General features: G+C 41.8%; 1 pseudogene; it reads left to right on the forward strand.

Moving 5' to 3' along the window:
• The first annotated feature begins 17,139 nt into the window (after positions 1-17,139).
• LOC112587693 lies at positions 17,140-17,233 on the forward strand (annotated as a pseudogene).
• The last annotated feature ends 685 nt before the right edge of the window (positions 17,234-17,918 follow it).

The raw sequence follows: 17,918 nt of genomic DNA on the forward strand, positions 1-17,918 counted from the left end.
AGGATGAGATGGCTGGATGGCATTGCTGACTCGATGGACATGAGTCTGAGTAAACTCCGGGAGTTGGTGATGGACAGGGAGGCCTGGCGTGCTGCAATTCATGGGGTTGCAAAGAGTCGGACACGACTGAGTGACTGTATTGAACTGAATGCCATATTTAGAAGTTAATGTTGGGACAACTGGCACCTTTTTGTTACTGAGTCTTTCTATCCGTGATATCTAAGATTATATCTTTATATACATTGAAGTTATAGGGGAGGAAAAACTTCCCCTCTAATATGTAGGTTCTTCAGTGGGTGCCCTGCATATTAGAAAAACAAATGAATAATGAGAGAAAACACTTTATTACCAAATGCTGAGCTAATCACAGGAGAAACTTCAGTGATGAAAATTCAAAGCGGTGGTTAGAACTGGGGCTTATGTAGTATCTTAGCAAAAGAACAATAATTTTGCTAAGAAGTGACAAAGCAAAGGATAAGGGGTTTAGGCTTCTAAGGAGTGGTAAACTGGGTAGGTAAACATTATCAGTTCAGTTCAGTCGCTCAGTCGTGTCCGACTCTTTGCGACCCCATGAATTACAGCACGCCAGGCCTCCCTGTCCATCACCAACTCCTGGAGTTCACTCAGACTCACATCCATCGAGTCAGTGATGCCATCCAGCCATCTCATCCTCTGGCGTCCCCTTCTCCTGCCCCCAATTCCTCCCAGCATCAGAGTCTTTTCCAATGAGTCAGCTCTTCGCATGAGGTGGCCAAAGTACTGGAGTTTCAGCTTCAGCATCATTCCCTCCAAAGAAATCCCAGGGCTGATCTCCTTCAGAATGGACTGGTTGGATCTCCTTGCAGTCCAAGGGACTCTCAAGAATCTTCTCCAACACCACCGTTCAAAAGCATCAATTCTTTGGCTCTCAGCCTTCTTCACAGTCCAACTCTCACATCCATACATGACCACAGGAAAAACCATAGCCTTGACTAGACGAACCTTTGTTGGCAAAGTAATGTCTCTGCTTTTGAATATGCCATCTAGGTTGGTCATAACTTTCCTTCCAAGGAGTAAGCGTCTTTTAATTTCATGGCTGCAATCACCATCTGCAGTGATTTTGGAGCCCAGAAAAATAAAGTCTGACACTGTTTCCACTGTTTCCCCATCTATTTCCCATGGAGTGATGGGACTGGATGCCATGATCTTTGTTTTCTGAATGTTGAGCTTTAAGCCAACTTTTTCACTCTCCTCTTTCACTTTCATCAAGAGGCTTTTGAGTTCCTCTTCACTTTCTGCCATAAGGGTGGTATCATTTGCATATCTGAGGCTATTGATATTTCTCCCGGCAATCTTGATTCCAGGTTGTGTTTCTTCCAGTCCAGCGTTTCTCATGATGTACTCTGCATATAAGTTAAATAAACAGGGTGATAATACACAGCCTTGATGTACTCCTTTTCCTATTTGGAACCAGTCTGTTGTTCCATGTCCAGTTCTAATTGTTGCTTCCTGACCTGCATACATATTTCTCAAGAGGCAGGTCAGGTGGTCTGGTATTCCCATCTGTTTCAGAATTTTCCACAGTTTATTGTTATCCATACAGTCAAAGGCTTTGGCACAGTCAATAAAGCAGAAATAGATTTTTTTCCGGAACTCTCTTGCTTTTTCCATGATCCAGCAGATGTTGGCAATTTGATCTCTGGTTCCTCTGCCTTTTCTAAAACCAGCTTGAACATCAGGAAGTTCACGGTTCACATATTGCTGAAGCCTGGCTTGGAGAATTTTGAGCATTACTTTACTAGCATGTGAGATGAGTGCAATTGTGCAGTAGTCTGAGCATTCTTTGGCATTGCCTTTCTTTGGGATTGGAATGAAAACTGACCTTTTCCAGTCCTGTGGCCACTGCTGTGTTTTCCAAATTTGCTGGCATATTGAGTGCAGCACTTTCACAGCATCATCTTTCAGGATTTGAAATAGCTCAACTGGAATTCCATCACCTCCACTAGCTTTGTTCATAGTGATGCTTTCTAAGGCCCACTTGACTTCACATTCCAGGATGTCTGGCTCTAGGTCAGTGATCACACCATTGTGATTATCTGGGTCGTGAAGATCTCTTTTGTACAGTTCTTTTGTGTATTCTTGCCACCTCTTCTTAATATCTTCTGCTTCTGTTAGGTCCATACCATTTTTGTCCTTTATAGAGCCTATCTTTGCATGAAATGTCCCCTTGGTATCTCTAATTTTCTTGAAGAGATCTCTAGTCTTTCCCATTCTGTTGTTTTCCTCTATTTCTCTGCATTGATGGCTGAGGAAGGCTTTCTTATCTCTTCTTGCTATTCACTGAAACTCTGCATTCAGATGCTTATATCTTTCCTTTTCTCCTTTGCTTTTTGCTTCTCTTATTTTCACAGCTATTTGTAAGGCCTCCTCAGACAGCCATTTTGCTTTTTTGCATTTCTTTTCCATGGGAATGGTCTTGATCCCTGTCACCTGTAGAATGTCACGAACCTCATTCCATAGTTCATCAGGCACTCTTTATATCAGATCTAGGCCCTTAAATATTTTTCTCACTTCCACTGTATAATCATAAGGGATTTGATTTAGGTCATACCTGAATGGTCTAGGGGTTTTCCCTACTTTCTTCAATTTAAGTCTGAATTTGGCAATAAGGAGTTCATGATCTGAGCCACAGTCAGCTCCTGGTCTTGTTTTTGCTGACTGTATAGAGCTTCTCCATCTTTGGCTGCAAAGAACATAATCAACCTGATTTTGGTGTTGACCATCTGGTGATGTCCATGTGTAGAGTCTTCTCTTGTGTTGTTGGAAGAGAGTGTTTGCTATGACCAGTGCATTTTCTTGGCAAAACTCTATTAGCCTTTGCCCTGCTTCATTCTGTATCCCAAGGCCAAATTTGCCTGTTACTCCAGGTGTTTCTTGACTTCCTACTTTTGCATTCCGGTCCCCTATAATGAAAAGGACATCTTTTTTGGGTGTTAGTTCTAAAAGGTCTTGTAGGTCTTCATAGAACTGTTCAACTTCAGCTTCTTCAGCTGTACTGGTTGGGGCATAGACTTGGATTACTATGATATTGAATGGTTTGCCTTGGAAATGAACAGAGATCATTCTGTCATTTTTGAGATTGCATCCAAGTACTGCATTTCGGAGTCTTTTGTTGACCATGATCACCCCTCCATTTCTTCTGAGGAATTCCTGCCCGCAGTAGTAGATATAATGGTCATCTGAGTTAAATTCACCCATTCCGGTCCATTTGAGTTCGCTGATTCCTAGAATGTCTACGTTCACTCTTGCCATCTCTTGTTTGACCACATCCAATTTGCCTTGATTCATGGACCTGACATTCCAGGTTCCTATGCAATATTGCTCTTTACAGCAAACATATGGGTGAACCTAATAGAAGATAAGGACTAGTCAGTAAGGTTTGTTATGTAAATTTCTCTGGGCTGATAAGATGCTGAAGCTGAAACTCTAATACTTTGGCCACCTGATGTGAAGAACTGACTCATTGGAAAAGACCCTGATGCTGGGAAAGATTGAAGGCAGGAGGAGAAGGGGATGACAGAGGATGAGATGGTTGGATGGCAACACTGACTCAATGGACATGAGTTTGAACAAGCTCTGAGAGTTGATGGTGGACAGGGAAGCCTGGCATGCTGCAGTCCATGGGGTCACAAAGAGCTGGACATGACTGAGCAACTAAACTGACTGACTGATTAAAAATTTTCCTCTCCTTTTTAATAGAGGAAGGAAGAGCAAGAAAGTTTGTGTGTGTTTGCTTCTTTTCAACTGCCTTTAGCTCAAAATAATTATGTTAGAGTGGCATATTTTGGGGCAGTATGCTTTAAACGCCTTCAAAGTCTTCAGGAGAGCTTTAAAGTTTCTCACATCAAGTTGCACATTTAAAATTTTTTTCTAAGTATTTTACTTTTTAGATGCTATGGTAAATATGGTCTTCTCTTCCATCTTATCTTCAGACTAATTGTCTTAAATTAGGAAGCACCATGAGACAAACTATATATTGCAATTAAACAACTTGTAAGGTCAATCAAGGAAAGTGCGCTAGTTACTCAGTAGTGTCCAACTCTTTGTGACCTCATGGACTATAAGCCCACCAGGCTCCTCTGTCCATGGAATTCTTCAGGCAAGAATACTGGGGTGGATTGCCATTCTCTTCTCCAGGGGATCTTTCTGACCCAGGGATCAAACCCAGGTCTCCTGCGTTGCAGGCAGATTCTTCATTGTCTGAGCAACCAGGGAAGCCCCTCAGTCAAGGAAAGCCACAATATCAGAAGCAGTTTAACAATTTGTACAGACACTTGTCAGTACCATGAAGTTACTGTATCACATGCTGGCTATATAGCTTCTAAAACCTGAAACACACACACACACACATACACACACCAGTTATTATTGAAAATATAATGCCAAAGCACAATAGGAGATAAAAGTGAAAAAGGGGTTTGTTCTAACTTGTCAGTGCCTTCTAATGGGTGGCCTTAGTATCTGAAGTGGCTGCCTCTTTTGCTGAGGTTTAGATGTGAGCCTAGGAGTTAAGAGGGATGTTGGATTGGGTGGAAATACACTGTTCAAGTAAGAAATAGAAGAGATTTAGATGCCTGGGGAAAGACTAGGAATGTGAAAGCCTAGAGCTAGCTGGGCTGGAAATTGGAGGGGGAAGAACTGAGAAGGAACCCCTCTGATAGGATGAAAAGTTTGGGGTAGAAGAAATATGCTGTATGGGGATGTTTGAATTCCTGTATTGAGAGCTGGGTTGTGGTTACCCTTCCAACAGCCCTGAGAAGTGGCTATAATCACTGAGAAATCTATTCTGTCTGGACTACTTTTTTCCCCATGCCCTCCAAAAACAAACAAAACAATCCATAAACACTTTTTTCAGAATTAGCCTTCCTGTGAAAAGATTACCTCTTCCTGTTGCATCTCTTATTGTGACAGAAGAGTGTAACAGTCAGTCCTGTTTGTGTAATGAATTCTGTGATGAACAAGCCTGTGGAACAGTTGCTCTCTTTCCTAGCTGTCCATGCTAACAAGCCAGATTCTGGTTGCCTTCTGGATTAAGAGCAGAGCATTAAGGGGGCTCTGCCCAGGTGCGTCACCATGTGGAGGGAAGGCTACTTCCTATCGGTAAGTTCCTGGCTCACAGGCCACCACGTTTTATCTTTTTCCTGGGAAATACCTGAACTAAAATTACTTTATTTACCAGTTTATTTCTTTATTACAGCATCTCTCACTCCAAAGCTCCATTCGAATGTCGATCTTACCTACTCTGTTAACTGCTGTATTCCCAGTGTTCAGAACAGTGGCACGTGATAGGCCTTTAATATTTGTTGAACAAACAAACAAAATATAGTTCAGCATCTGTATTTCTTTTGTTTTCTTAAAGCTGCAGTTTGTATCTGCTGCATTGGCTGAAATATGCATTCTGTATAAATGAGCTTATCCTCCCTGCAATGATTTAAAAATTGTATAACATTAAGCTTAGAAACGGAAAAGGCAATGGCACCCAACTCCAGTACTCTTGCCTGGAAAATCCCATGGATGGAGGAGCCTGGTAGGGGTCCTGGTAGGGGTTGCTAAGAGTTGGGCACGACTGAGCGACTTCACTTTCACTTGTCACTTTCATGCATTGGAGAAGGAAATGGCAACCCACTTCAGTGTTCTTGCCTGGAGAATCCCAGGACAGGGGGCCTGGTGGGCTGCCGTCTATGGGGTCGCACAGAGTCGGACACAAATGAAGCGACTTAGCAGCAGCAAGCTTACAAAATGACTTTCAATTTCCTTTTCTAATCTTACTGTTTCTATATCAAATGATTTTAAGTGTTCCCACAAATCATTATTATACAAAGTAAAACCAACACTTCAATCTCAAGTTTTAAAATTTAACAACTTAGAAAAAGAAAGTGAAATTATGATAGGAAGAAATGGCTGGGCTTGACTTATACTTGCAATTTTTTTTCACTTGCTATTGGATACTCTACTTTTCCTCTTTATGACATGAAGATGACAATTTCCAGTAATATATTTTTATAATATTCCAGTGTTAAATTTATTTTAGTCCAGTTATAATAAAATATAACTATTGGAATGCACCTAACATCTGCAAAGTAGTGGATGGGAAATAGCTCAAAGCAGAAAAAATATTTGGTTAAAGAATGAAGCAAAATACAACAAAATTTTATTTAAAATTTGTCAAATTCAAAAACATCTCTCACCAAAAGAATATTAACTAATATTCACTGATTAAAAACTGAAAGATGAAAATTATGTAGGCATTTAGCTTAATATTCTAGAGAAAAAAGAGTAAACAAATAAAAAGAAGGAAGAAATGAAAATAAATGTTAAAATTAAAGAGTTAGAAAGCATGTACTTGTACGCTAAGGTAAAAAGTGAATGAGTTTGACTATGTCAAAATTAAAGATTTCTGTTAAATAAAAGGCAACATAGAAAAGTTGAGATGCATAATATATTGAGAGAAGGTATTTGCAGTATTTATAACTGACAAGTAATGAATTGAGAAAACAACAAATTCCGGAAAATGGATAAAAACAAGAACATCAACCACCACCACAAATGAAATACCCTGGAAGAAAATGAGTGAAGATTCCTAGTAGTAAAAAGCAGAACTGATAACAAGCATATCAACAGATGGTCAACCTCACTAATTATTATAGAAACTTGATGACAATAATGAGAATACATTAACTTCCATAAAATAGTAAATTATTAGAAAATTAGGTTGTTGGGCCGCACCCTGCAGGCTAGCAAGTCTTACGGTTGCTCAACCTTTTGACCAGAGAAAGAAAACCCAGAGATAGCGACAGAGACATCAACAGTTTATTGGACAGGGGAATCTTCCATGTCCTGAGCAAAAGGGTCCTGGATTGAAATCCCACTGTGACCAGCAGACAGCAAGCAGAAAATGACAGCCATCTTCGATACATGGGGGAGGAGGAGGCTCCCTTTATAGGCGGAATTGACATCAGATTAGCTCATCAATTACCAGTGAAACCAGTGGCTGGAGCAGGAGGCAAGCAGGAAGGCAGTGACTAATTAAACCCTATAACCAAGAGTATTGGATAGGCAAGTGAATGAAGCAGGGTCTGCTGGAGCAGGAGATGTGCAGAGAGCAAGAGAACAGCCATCTTGACTGGCCTGATCTTACACAGGTATTACCAAGTGTTAGCAGGCATATGTGGGAAATAAGAAACTCCTTGCACTACTGGTGGAGAGCAATAGACATTTTGGAGAAATGGCCTGTCTGCACACTGCAATTAGTAATACTTCTGGGTATAACTCAGGGCATGAAATTTTTGTCCTGTAGGGAAAATTGTTTTCAAGTCTCCTACCAAGGTGGAATTGGCAAAAATCTTTACATGGGGGACTTCCCTGGTGATCTAGTGTTAACAGTGCCTACCAATGCAGGGGACACAGGTTCGATCCCTGGGAGGATCCCACATATCGCAGGGCGGCTAAGCCTGTGTGTCACAACTACTGAGCCTGAGCTCTAGAGTCGGTGCTTCCACGAGAGAAGCCACTGCAGAGAGAAGCTCAAGCGCCACAACTAGAGAGTAGTCCCCACCTGCTGCAACTAGAGAAAGCCTGTGCATAGCAACGAAGACACAGTGCACTCAAAAATACAGAAAATAAAAAATTTAAAGTCTTTACATGGGATTTGTATTGATACCTTTCTGGACCCTTGTACCATTCCAGAGGGTAGGGGTTGGTAATTTTTATCAGCTCCTTTCACTCTCCTTGTCCCTCTGTAGAGCCTTGAGAAATCTCACACAGATTCTTAAGGGGACTTGTTAGAGTATATTTAGTGAAGAGATGTAAATAGTAGCAGGTGTTCATCTCTAGGAGCACGGATAGGTGAAGGATGGTGCATGTATGCCTTGAGTACTACACAGTGGTTAGAAGAGATGAATTAGATGAGTACTGTTTCAGGCTGAAAAATGGCCCTCTGAGGATGGTCACCTTCTAATCCCCAGAACCTATGCAAATGGGATCAAGTAATGTTAATGGAAGAATTGATGCTTTTGAACTGTGGTGTTGGAGAAGACTCTTGAGAGTCCCTTGGACTGCAAGGAGATCCAACCAGTCCATTCTGAAGGAGATCAGCCCTGGGATTTCTTTGGAAGGAATGATGCTAAAGCTGAAACTCCAGTACTTTGGCCACCTCATGCGAAGAGTTGACTTATTGGAAAAGACTCTGATGCTGGGAGGGACTGGGGGAAAGAGGAGAAGGGGACGACAGAGGATGAGATGGCTGGATGGCCTCACCGACTCGATGGATGTGAGTCTGAGTGAACTCCGGGAGTTGGTGATGGACAGGGAGGCCTGGCATGCTGCAATTCATGGGGTCGCAGAGTTGGACACGACTGAGCGACTGATCTGATCTGGTCTGATCTGAATGTTAATGGAGGGAGAGTAGCCTGCATTATCCAGGTGGACCAGTGCAATAATAGGAGTCCTTATCAGAGGGAGGCAGTGGGCTCACAGTCAGGAATAGGAGATGTGAGGAAGGAAGCAAGAGATTGGAGAGAAGCAAGGAAGAAGTCCTGAACCTATTTAGTCTCTAGAGACTGAAAAAGTCAAGGAAACAAGATTCTTCTCTCAGAACCTTTGGGAAAAAAAACAAACAAACCCTGGCAACCCCTTGATTTTAGACCAGGGACTTTAGGTGGACTTTTGATGTTAACTTTGAACTCCTGATCTCCAGGATGGTAAAATGATGATTTTGTTGTTTTAAGCCACTGAGTTTGAAATAATTTGTTATGGCAGCAATAAGAAATTAACAGAAACATGCAATATGAATAATTCCAAAATTACAGGCTAAAATAAAAAGACATTACATTTTTCTAAAAAAGATACTGATCTGAGGACTGGAAGAAGTCTATTTAGAGGAAAGGAATGAGAGTATGGGTTACAGTAAAGTAGAAAATAAATAAAAGAACTGAAATAGAGAGTCCAGTACAGAACAGTTGTAAAAGTGAGTCATATAGAAGGGAGTATGATTAACTCATATCTCTACACCTGAGATTCCTTGTAACACTTCTCCTATTAAATTAAAAAAAGAAAGAAAGAAAGAAAGAAATGGACAATAGAATTGGCATGGAAATACAGAGGTGGTTCTATGAAAAGATATTGAATAGGCAAATCCTTCGCATCTGTGACCATGAAGGAAAGGAGAAAAACACAATAACATCATTTAATGTGGGAACTAGGTTTTAACCACAGATGATATAGAGGATACTTAAAAATTAAATGGGATTGCCTGGTAGCCCAGCTGGTAAAGAATCTGCCTACAATGTAGGAGACACCAGTTCGATTCCTGGGTTGGAAAGATTCTCTGGAGAAGGGATAGGCTACCCACTCCAGTATTCTTGGGCTTCCCTAGTGGCTCTGCTGGTAAAGAATTTTCCTGCAATGTGAGAGACCTGGGTTGGGAAGATCCCCTGGGGACCAGCTACCCACTCCAGTATTCTGGCCTGGAAAATTCCATTAACTGTATACAGCCTGCAAAAGTTGGATACAACTGAGCAACTTTCACTTTAGAAGTTAAATACTCTTTACAACACTAAGTAAAGAAATTGAATATTTTAATAAAATCAATAGTCTTTTTCAGGAATTTTAAATTACCAAAATTGACTCAGGGAATGGCTTTAAAAAAACCTTACCAAATCAATTAGATGGAAAACCGAAGAGGAATTTAAAATATTTCCTTAACTCTAATCCTCCTAAAGCCAGATCTGGATATTTTGAAAGACAAATTCCATAAATATCTTCTGCAAAAAGATGATTTCTATACTATTTAATCTGTTCCAAAACATCAGAAATGATAGAAACCTTCTGTTCTGCCCCTAATAGTAAGCCCTGTTAGGATGGGCAGTGTGATAAACAGAAATCCTATTTAGGAGTCAGAGGACCTGTTTTCCAGTCATGCTTGTTCCACTTGTACACTGAGTACTCTCCAGCAGTTTGCCTGGTACCCCCTGTTTTAGAGGCTCACCTGTCAATCAGGAGCTTGACAGATGGCTGATGTCAGCTCTGCCCTTTTATCCCCAGCCCGTCTCAGATTTTCACTATTAGGTTTGCTGTTGCCTCTCCTCCCCCACCTGCAGGCTCTATCCCAGTCCAGGGTCTGAACTCATCCTGACAGAGTAGACCCAGTTTCCTTCTCCCCACCTCTTCAATCCAAGACACATTTCATCTTTATGATGTTCATAGATTCTGGATCAAGAGGAGGAGGCAGGCCTGACCATGAACATCAACACGGTTCCCTAACACTCGAAGCTTCCCCACCCCACCCCAGGGCATTCATGTCATTCTCTGAATAGCTCCAGGATTCTGCTTTTGTTTCTGCCAACCTGAAGTTCTAGCCCAGGGTCTCCCAATCTACTGACTGTGGACACCTGGAAGATTATAGATAGCGGTTGTGAGAAAGTTAGGAATTCTTTTCTATTCTAGCTGTTGTTTGTGGATTGATTATCTCATGCACGTATGTGTCATTACTTTTCCAAAAGAACTTGTGTTAATGCTGGTTCAACCAAGAGATAGAAACCATACAGAGATGTAAAGCAGGGGATGTTTATTACAAAGAGTTATTAAACTATGATAGAAGAGTAACTGCAAAGATGTAAAAGGAACTTTAAAGGGCACCATAAGACTAAGAAAGAGGACCCATGGGATGACAACTTGGAAGAAGGGGTTCAGGCCTTGTTGGAGAAGGTGTGTTAGCATCCCACTGGATGTCAGAGAAGGTGGCTGTCTGCCAGGATCAGAGTTGGCCCATAGTCATTGGGAAAGCAGGAAGCAATCTCCAGTTAGGGCCTGGGAGAACAGGCAAGGGGATGGGCTTGTGAGGGAATGGGGGGAGGTGCATGTTGTGAACTGAAGGTTTATGTCCCCCTCCTCCCATCCATCGGAGAAGGCAATGGCACCCCCGCTCCCGTACTCTTGCCTGGAAAATCCCATGGATGGAGGAGCCTTGAAGGCTGTAGTCCATGGGGTCGCTGAGGGTCGGACACGACTGAGCGACTTCACTTTCACTTTTCACTTATGCATTGGAGAAGGAAATGGCAACCCACTCCAGTGTTCTTGCCTGGAGAATCCCAGGGATGGGGGAGCCTGGTGGGCTGCCATCTATGGGGTCACACAGAGTTGGACATGACTGAAGTGACTTAGCAGCCTCCCATCCATATGTTGAAGCCCAAAGGTGATGGTATTTGGAGGTGAGGCCTTTGGGGGCTAATTAGGTCTTAGGGTAGAGCCCCATGATGGGATTAGCATCCTTAAAGAGGAAGAGAGTTAGTTCTTTTTCCCTCTTTCTCTGCCAGATGATGGGACATTTAAGAGGAAGTACTTCATTAAGAACCTGACCATGTGGGCACCCTGATCTCAGACTTGTAGTCTCAAGAGCTAAGAGAAATAAATGTTTGTGATTTAAGGCACCCAGTCTGTGTATTCTGTTATAGCAGCTAAAATGGACTAAGACAATGTATTTTAGTGATTTCTAGTTGGTTTTTATCATTATGTGTTTCTCAATTGCTTCCCAGATGATGCAGTGGTAAGAATCCGCCTGCCAATGCAGGAGATGTGGGAGACTCTCCCTGACCCAAGGTTCAATCCTTGGGTTCAATCCTTGGATCAGGTTCATTCCTTGGGTCAGGGAGATCCCCTGGAGGACAACATGGCTACCCATTCCAGTATTCTTGCCTGGAAAATTCCGTGGACAGAGGAGTCTGGTGGGCTACAGTCCAGAGGGTCACAAAGAATCAGATACAGCTGAGTGACTGAGCACTGATTGACTGACTGATTTCCCAATTAATGGGTACAAAGAAGACAACAACAAGCATGGGGAGAGGGGAGTCCCTAAGATATTTTGTGGTTGAGCATGAATCCTTCTCCTTGACAAGATGAGAATCTGTTGCTCCAGTGAGCTGCCAAACATGAATCCCAGTGATGTCCACCTGGTGACTTGGCTCTAAAATAGCGTCCTTCCTGCCCAGCTGTCAGGTTGCAGTAAATCTCATGCTGTTCACTCTAGTGTGAATCATTTGTGTAAATTATGAGAGCCTCCTGAGTGCCTTGTGCATCACTTCTTGACCTCTGAGTCCTAGGATGCAGTCAGCCTCTGTAAGTACCTGGTCATTCCTCAAACTCTCTGTCCATTCAGCTCAAAGTGGCTGTTTGGACTTCTGCCCCTCTCACAAGATAGGACAGTTGGCTTGAGTGAATGAGTGAATGAATGTTCAACCACCTCCTGCACAGTTCTTTTTTATATTTATTTATTTGCACTGGGTCTTAGTTGTGACACTTGGAATCTTCGATCTTCCTGGAGGCATGAGTGATTTTTACTTGTGTTATGCAAGATCTTTTTTAAATTGTGGATTGTGGGGTCTAGTTCCCTGACCAGGGATTGAACCCGGGCCCCCCTGCCTTGGGAACATGGAGTCTTAGCCACTGGACCACCAGGGAAGTCCCTCCCGTATAGTTCTGAAGAACTCATACTAAATGTATGTGGAAGCACAGTGGCAGTATAAAGCATTATGATTATTATTGCCAGTAATAGCGTAACTTTTAAATAATGTTTTCTTTGATTTCAGTAGATTTCATCTGCAAACCAGTGAGATGGATATATATATATCCGCATATATTAGCAGACAGTAAAGAATCCCCCCACAATGCAGGAAACTTGGGTTCGATCCCTGGGTCAGAAAAATACCCTGGAGAAGGAGATGGCAACCCACTCCAGTATTCTTGCCTGGAGAACCCCACGGTCAGAGGATCATGGTGGTCTACAGTCCTTGGGGTCGCAAAGAATTGGACATGACCGAATGACTAAGCACACACTCATACACACACATTCTACTTTTATAACCAAACTCACTTGTAACTAAGCAACTCAAAATTTCTGTGAAGTCTGCCTTAAACATAAGATTCTGTCATAAGACACTTCTCCCTTACACACCTGCGTCTAAATGTTGCAGCCACAGCACCGTGTACTTTCAAATACCTCGCCATCTGGTCTGGAAGATAACCATCCCACATTGCATCTGAGAACTCTGACCTGAATGACATTTCCAGGTAATAGGTGAGAGTAGGGGAGAGGAGAGAAGGAGAAAGAATTAAGAGCAAAAGTGAGTTTCATTTCAAATGAAACAAACAGGTCAGCTGAGAGAGGACTAGTTGGCCCTGCTGACTTTACAGGTTGAAGTTTTACCTTAAACTCAACTTTTCAGTAACAGAAAAAAAGAAGAAGAAAATTGTGAAACTGGTAATGATTATGTGATACTTGAATTTGGTTCAAATACAGGACAATATAAGTCAGTACAACTTTTAGCTGACACAAATGAGGAGTTATGCTTAAGTGCACAAGAAGTTTCCCATGAGCCACTTGTTTTTGGTTTTAATAAGGCTCCACCTCTTTAAACGAATTGCCAGTAAATTTTTTTGCTAGTTTAATGCTAGAAAACAAATGGGAACCTTGAGGTTTTTCCCCTCAAGATGCCTGTTTCTAAAATCAAGATTACGACAGCCATCTGGGGGATGGGAGTATGGAGGAGAGAGAAGACATCAAAAAAATGTTGGGAGGGGTGGAGTCACAGAAACTTATGGTAAGGAAAGATATTTTTATTGGTGTGTGATATGTATAGCTAAGCAACCTGACAAGCTGATGTCGTGATTCAGGTATACAAATCCTGAGAAGTTATCACAGTAAACCTCTTCCTAGTATATACTGAGCCCCGAAGATGGACAGAGGGACTGGCTGTTGGCAGAGCTCTGTCTAATGATTGATCTGAGAATTTGTGTCTATTGTTCCTTTCACCAAGCCTCCTTGAATTGTAGAGGAAACATGATACTTGCATTTTTAATGCTCACTAAGAGGTATAGATCCTTAAAGATTATTTTCCAATTGGGATTTCAGTTGCTAAAGTTCCTTTCTCTAACCACAACCTTACAGGTCTTCTCTCCCACTGTCCAAATCTACTCAGCTTGTTTCCTAACCAACCATAGCCCAACACTGGACTCTATGGTCAATTGACTTCTTCCTTTGACTTTCCTGAGCCCGTGGATCACCCTCCATCAACTCTCTCTACATCTCAATCAGTCTATGAAGCCCAGCTATAAGAGGACCAATCTGTGTGAAATACTGGCTCAACAAACACCCAGGCACAACAACATCATTATTCCATGTTGTCTGTCACTCCTCTGCTGCAGGAGTCTCTTCCATGTGCCCCTCATGATAGCTATTTGAGGAGCCTCTGTCTTCAAACTTCCTTCTTCCCACTCCACTGATAATCAAATCAACTGTTTAATTTTTTTTTTTTTAACTAAGATGATCCAAGCCAACATGTGTGAGTTTCATCAGTTAAACTTGTCTTCAATTCAAATGATCTATCCTTACATCATTTTCTTAGTTCTTATTTTCAGATTCAAAGAGGAGAGAGTCTCTTGAGTCCTGGATCAGCAGTTCCCAAACTTGGCTGTATGTTAGAATCAATTAGGAAATATTACATGTTTTGATGCCCAGGCACTCCCAGACCAGTTAAATCAGAAGCTCTGGAGGTGGGATCCAGGCACTGATTGTTTTTAACCCTCCCAAGTGACTCCATGATGCATCCCAGCTTAAGAACCTCAGCTTTGGTTTCACATCAACGTTGAAGGGTGTTTTGCACCCATCATTATCCCCCTCCCTTTCCATATCTTTACTCTTCTCCCACCTCTTTTGCTTCTTGCATTCCACCTTTCAAAATTCATAGGTCTCTCAAATTGAGCAAATATTTCCCTTTACCTTGCTGCTTCTCTAGCAATCATGCCTCTTGCCTACTTCTGTTTGCTGTCAAATGTGTGGAAGACTCTCTATACCGTCCATTTATACTTCCTCCCTCAATTTGCTAGTAATCTGAGTTCTAAGTTCTCTACATAAACACTTTTCTGAAGTTAAATATGAACCTAATTTTCTTCCTCCAATTTAAGAGAGACTTGAGACTGTTGACCATCTCTTCCTTGAAGCGCTTGATTCTAAAGTGTGTGGAAGTGAAAGTCGCTCAGATCAGATCAGATCAGTCGCTCAGTCATGTCCAACTCTTTGCGACCCCATGAATCGCAGCACACCAGGCCTCCTTGTCCATCACCAACTCCCGGAGTTCACTCAGACTCACATCCATCGAGTCAGTGATGCCATCCAGCCATCTCATCCTCTGTCATCCCCTTCTCCTCCTGCCCCCAATCCCTCCCAGCATCAGAGTCTTTTCCAATGAGTCAAATCTTCGCATGAGGTGGCCAAAGTACTGGAGTTTCAGCTTTAGCATCATTCCTTCCAAAGAAATCCCAGGGCTGATCTCCTTCAGAATGGACTGGTTGGATCTCCTTGCAGTCCAAGGGACTCTCAAGAGTCTTCTCCAACACCACAGTTCAAAAGCATCAATTCTTCAGCACTCAGCCCTCTTCACAGTCCAACTCTCACATCCATACATGACCACAGGAAAAACCATAGCCTTGACTAGACGAACATTTGTTGGCAAAGTAATGTCTCTGCTTTTGAATATGCTATCTAGGTTGGTCATAACTTTCCTTCCAAGGAGTAAGCATCTTTTAATTTCATGGCTGCAGTCACCATCTGTAGTGATTTTGGAGCCCAGTTGTGTCCAACTCTTTGTGACCTCATGGACCAGTAGAAAGAGGAGATTCAGATTTTGTAATCTCTGTGTGATCTTAAACAAGTCATCACCCCTCTGAACTCAAAACAAGGGGGAGGCATGTCGATTAGACAATGCCTAAGGTCCCTAATATTCAATGGCTTTTGTGTTTGAAGCTGCCAAAGAGGCAGAATAGCATGGAGGTTATGAGAAACTTGGGCCTGATAGTCTCTGTCTCAGGGAAGGGAGGGATCACAGGATGGGTCTTTGGGATGTTGGTTATATATATTTTTTGACCTGTATGTGTGTATGTATGGAATTCTCTAGACCAGAATAGTGGAGTGGGTAGCCAGTTCTCTTCTCCAGGGGATCTTCCCAAACCAGAGATTGAACCCAGGTCTCCCACACTGCAGGCAGATTCTTTACTATGATCCATAAAACAATGCCTTATCCATCTTCTTTATCCATCAGCCTTATAGTCTTTGTTCTGTCTCTTCTATTCACCACTCTTCTTTTCCTTATTCCGGAAAACAAATATTTTATATATTCATCTAAAGTACTTAGAATAGTCCCTGACATATGGTAAGTGCTGGACCAATTTTAGCTATTTTTAAAGACATCAATATAAGAAGAGAAAGAGTTTTTGGTATCCTACTTTATTTTTTTATGCCAAAAAATTCACATCACCCAAGCATAATACAACATCAGACCTCAAAGGCCTGCTTCTGGGTCCTGAAGTTAATGCTTGAGGCCCACAAAGTGAGCCTGCAAAAGGGATACAGGATGCTGTGAGGAAGGATCTAGGATTAGAAAACAGAAGGGAATTCCAGTAGGGGGCAGGGAAGAGAGAGGGGCCCATCTGAGGAGCTGCCACTCTCTTTTGACCTCAAGGAGTACGTGTATGTGTGTTTCTGCCAACACTAAATGAACAGCTTTCTAGATAATGGTATTATGATCACAATGGAGAGGTTATATTCTTGGATACACAAATCTAAAACTGCTGACCTCTCACGTGAGTGAGACTTCTATCCCCGATATTCACTAGGCATCAAACCTTGGATATCCAGATACCTGCTCAGCATAACATATCTCTTCCTTTTAGAGTCCCTCTGTCCAAAGCTTGGTAATGCCATCGGAAACACCTCTCTTCTAATCACTAAGAAATGAGCTCTTCAGTCATTTCCAACTCCTCACTCTTAAAATTCAAGCTCTAAGGCATACTAAGTGATATTAACATAGCTATTTGAATGTCTAATCTTCATTTCCTTATTTGTAAATTCTAGATAATTTTAGCGACCTCATAAGGGCTGTTGAAAGAATAGTGGTACTACTAGTATGACTATTACTAGTAGTAGTATTGGTAATAATCATAGTGGCTAACATTTATTGATCTCTTAGAATTTTTTCACATTTAATCCTCATAACAACTCTATGAAACAGGGCTGTATCTTTTACCTTTAGGTCACAGAATAAGAAAATGAGGATGCTCATTTCAGCAGCACATATACTAAAATTGGAACGATACAGAGAAAACTAGCATGGCCCCTATGCAAATTCATGAAGCATTCCATATTTTTGTATGACTCAGGGAACTCAAACTAGGGCTCTGTAACCACCTAGAGGGGTGGGATGGGGAGGGAGCTGCGAAGAAGTTTCAAGAGGGAGGGGACATACATATACCTATGGCTGATTCATGTTAATGTTTGGCAGAAACACAATACTGTAAAGCATTTATCCTTAAATTAAAAATAAATAAACTTGAAAAGAAAAGGAGGCCCCCGGAAGCTCATCCATCTTTTCAGGAAATGTTTACTGAGTGCCAAGTCTGCACCAGATACTTTTCTAAGAGGTTGAGATCCTCCACTGTGTAAGACAGGGTCCTTGATCATATGTAACTTACATCCTAATTGGGGATAACAAAATCAGCAAATAAAATAATCATAGACTGTGAGAAGTCCTGAGAAGTAAACAGTAGAGTATTGTGTGAGAAAGTGATAGGTGGGTTGGACTACTTTGGATTGATTTTAAAAGGCATATATTTAAAATGGATAACCAACAAGGACCTACTGCATAGCACAGAAAACTCTGCTCAATATTATGTAACAACCTAAATATGAAAGGAATTTGGAAAAGAATAGACACATGTATATGTATAACTGAATCAGCTTGCTGTACATCTGAAACTAGGGCTTCCCAGGTGTCTCAGTGGGTAAAGAATCCGCCTATAACGCAGAAGATGCAAGAGATGTGGGTTTGATCCCT

Source organism: Bubalus bubalis, chromosome 10 (genome assembly GCF_019923935.1).
Source record: "Bubalus bubalis isolate 160015118507 breed Murrah chromosome 10, NDDB_SH_1, whole genome shotgun sequence".
In the NCBI taxonomy this organism is placed as follows: Eukaryota; Metazoa; Chordata; class Mammalia; order Artiodactyla; family Bovidae; genus Bubalus; species Bubalus bubalis.